This window comes from Penaeus monodon, chromosome 6 (genome assembly GCF_015228065.2).
Source record: "Penaeus monodon isolate SGIC_2016 chromosome 6, NSTDA_Pmon_1, whole genome shotgun sequence".
Classification (NCBI taxonomy): Eukaryota; Metazoa; Arthropoda; class Malacostraca; order Decapoda; family Penaeidae; genus Penaeus; species Penaeus monodon.
Genome location: NC_051391.1, coordinates 41687456 through 41691886, shown reverse-complemented (window position 1 = coordinate 41691886; position 4431 = coordinate 41687456).

The following is a 4431-nucleotide window of genomic DNA, read 5'->3' as shown; positions in this document are numbered from 1 at the left end:
AGCAAGCTGGGAAAAAATATATAGGGGTGTTATAGTTAATTTTTGCCCGATCTGCAAAAGTACCCATTAAAAGGGAAAAAAATTTTATATATTCTTTTTAACTTTCCCACGTAAATTACAAAAAAATATTTTACTTCCCACCCCAAGATCTAGTTCCAATGAATTGACACGAAATTTTTGGTTTTTTAACTTTTTTTTTTTTCATAGTAGCTGTCTGACATTGTTTCCAGTAATGGTGAAGGTTACATCGATTTCAGTTGAATGCCGGTAACACTGCAGTATCTGTTAAGCGCAGAAGTTGCCTTTGTTGTATCCTTGCATGTCTTGGTGAATTTTTCCAAAGTAAAGAAAAAATAAAGATTTTACTTTCTGACAAGCAAAATTGGGGACAAACTGAAGGGAAAAAAAATTAATCTGAATTTATGATTTAGCTTGCAGTTATATATATATATATATAATATAATATAATATATATTAATATATAAAATATAAAATTTTTTTTTTTTTTTTTTTTTTTTTTTTTTTTTTTTTTTTTTTTTTTTTTTTTTTTTTTTTTTGCGTAACATTTCACACAAACTCTTTTTTTCAGACGAGCGAATTTTTTTGATTTGGGGAAAAATTTGGGAAATATGTCAAAAAATTTACATAAAGATTATAGATGTTAAAAGATCAGCACCAGGCAACAATGCTATTAGTATTTATAAACATAATATATTAATGTTATGTTATTCCTGTTACTACTGGTCATGGTAATGATATGAGGTTTCTAATGATGTATAAGAAAATATGATTTTAATGGCAAAAAACGTATTTACATAAAAATTTTATCAATTTCCATTTTTATTATTATTAAACGTTTTCACAGCATTATCATTAAATTTTTTTTATTTATTTTTCATTATCAAATTTTTATTAATTTTTATTAATTATCATTTTTTTATAATTTTTTATTATTATTATTACATTATTATTTTCATTATATTATTTTTATTGTTGTTGGGTTTTTCCTTGTTTTTCTGGGTTTCTGTTGTTGTTGTTATTTTTATAAATTTTTATTTTTATTTTTATCACTATTAATATTTTGTCATAATTGTTACATTAAAGTTGTTTAAATTTGTAGAAATAGATCATTAAATATTAATGTTATTTTTTATTATTATTTTATCTTATTATTTTATCCTCATCCTTTGTCATTTTCATCATTTTTCATTTCGTTATTAAATTTTTAAACATTATTTTTTATTTTCATTATTATTATTATTATCATTAACATTATCATTTCATTATCCCTTATTATTATTATCATTATTCATTATCATTATAAATTTTCATTATCATTATCATTACCCTTATATTATCGTTAAACGGGTTTTCATTATCATTATCATTATCATTATTAAATTTTCATTATCATTATCGTTATTTTTTATTATTATTGTTGTTACTTTTTATTATTATTATTATTATTATTTTTATTACCAAATTATTATTTCTATTATCATTATTATCTTATTAAGTTTTTGTTATTGTTATTTTCCCTTATTATATTATTGAAGTAAACCGTAAATCCTACACTGCTTAAAAATTTATCATTATCATATATTATCATTATGTTTTGTTATTATTGTTATTTTTTTCTTTTATTATTTTCTTCTATCATTATTATTATCCTTATTATCCTTGTTATCCTCATCATTATTACGATCATCATGCAGATAGAATGACAGCCCGTGCACAGTAGAAAAACAAAAAAAAAAAAAAAAAAGTAACATTTAGTCATGAGTTTTTCCCCTTTCCCCAAAAGTACTTAAAAAAAAAGTTTTTTTTTTTTTTTTTACAGGGGTTCGAAAAGTCCATTTATAATTCGGTTCTATTGTTTGGGAGCCAAATTTTATTTTTTGTTTAAATGGTGTGTGTGTGAGGAGAGGGAAAAAGAGAGAAAAGGGGGAGAGGAGAGAAAGAGGAGAGAGAGTGAAAAGGGGAAGGGGAGGAAAAGAGAGAGGGGGAGAGAGAGAGGAAAAGAGAGAGAAGAGGGGAGAGAGAGAGAGAGAGAGAGAGAGATCCACTATCTCTCTCTCTCTTTTGGGATTTTATTAATAATATATATAGATTATATATATAATTTTAAATAAAAATAAAAATATAATATATATAATATATGTAAAACACACAAACAAACACATAACACAATTTTAAACCTATAAAAATAAAATATTAAAATATATATTAAAATAAAAAAATATAAAATATATATATATATAAAAATATATATAATATATATATATATAAAAAAAAATATATATAAACCAAAATTTTGTATTTATAAAAAAAAAAAAAAAATTAAAATAATATATATATTATATATATATAATATATATATATTTTATATATATATATAAATTTTTAAAAAAATAAAAATTTTTTATATATAAATATTTTATATATATTTTATATATTTTATACACAAAATATATGAAAATATATAAAAAAAAACCCCCCCCAACACAACAACAAAAACCCCCCACACACACACACACACCCCCCACACACAAAAAAAAAAAATATTTTATTTTATATTTTATATAATATATTATATATATATATTTTATATATATAATTAATATTTTGAAAAAAAAACCCCCCCAATATTTTAATATTTTAAAATATAAAATTTTATTATATAAAATATATATATTATATAATATATATATCAAATATATTATATATATATAAATAAAAAAACCCCAAAAACAAAACCCCAAAAACCGAAACAAAAAAGGGAAAAACAAAAAAAAATAAAAAAAAATAAAATATATATTAAAAAATATATATATATATATATATAAATATATTATAAAAATTTTTTTGGAAAAATATTATATTTAAAAACCACACAACCCCACAACCCAACCCCAAATATTTATATTATAAATATATCTATTTTTATATATAAAATTATATATATATATATATAATATTATATAAATATATAAAAATATTTTTGTTTGGTGGGTTTTTATTAATATATATTCAGAAATATTTATATATTATATATTAAAAATAAATATATATATATATAATTAAAAATATTATTATATATGGGGTTTTTTTTTATTTTTTTTTTTTTTTTTCTAATAAAGGAAAAAATAACAAAATATATTTATTAAAAACAACCCCCAACCCCCCAAAAAAACCCCAAATTGGGGATAATTAAAATTTTAAAAAAAAATTTATATTAATTATATAGAAATTTAATAATATAAACCCCATAAAAAGTGTGTGGTTTTTGGGTTTTAAAAAGGAAAAAAAAAAATATATAAAAAAAATCTTTAGAATTGTAATATTTATATAAAAAAAATTAAGTATTTTAAAATTTTGGGGTGGGGTGTTGTGTTTGTGTGGGGTTTTTTTTTTTGTTTATTTACATTTTTTGGCAGCGTTACAATTTATTATTTTTAACAGAACAACCCAAAAGTAATTTTACACCAAATTTTATTTTGGAAAAAACAAATTTCAATTTTTTTGTCAATCGTTTTAACCTTTTTTATATTTCCCCTTTTAAAAAACTAAAAGTAATTTTTATCCCAGAAAAAATTTTTCATCAAAAATTAAAAAAAGTTCCCAAATCCGAAAAAAACGGGAAAAAAATTGTGTTTTTGAAAAACTTTGCAATTATTTGGCCGTGCAAACCAAAACCCCGAAACCCTTTAACCCGGGGGTGGGGGAAATTGTAATTTCCATTTTAAGGGGTTTTTTTTTTTTTCCTTTTAGTTATTTTTTATTGGTTTGCTTTTCTTTTTTGGATTTGGGGATTTTATTAACCCAAATTTAAAAAATCCCTCAAAACCCCAAAAATTTGCAAGTTTTAATTATCACAACCCTTTTTCGGGGGGCCGTTTTACCCACCACATTAAACAAGTAAAACAAGGGGGGGGGCCCCTCGGGCCCGGGGGTTTTTTTAAAAAAAACCCCCCCAAGGTCCAAACCAACCCGGGGGGGAACGGCCCCGAAACCCCGGGGAAAGGCCGGGCAACCAAAATGGGAAAAAATAAAGGGGGAAAACCACCCAAGGCGGGGGCCCCGAAGAGGAGATTTTAAGGGAAGGGGGAGATTAATAAAGAAGGAAAAAGAAATTGGCGGAGGAGAAGGAGGGCATTAGAAGGAGGGGGGGGAGGAGGGAAGAAGAGGAAGGAAAAAGGGGGGGAAGGGGGGGGGGGGCGCAAGGCTAGAGGGGGGAGAACCAAAAAGATTTAAAAAGGGGGAATATGGGAGTAAGGACAAAAATGGCAAACAGAAAAGGAAATTTTTTAAAAAGGGAGAAAAAAAAAAAATTTTAAATTTTTTTTTTTTTTTTTTTTTTTCTTTTTTTTTAAATTTTTTTTTTTTGGGGGGGGCTTGTTGGGGTTTTTGGGGTTTTTTTTATGGGGGGGT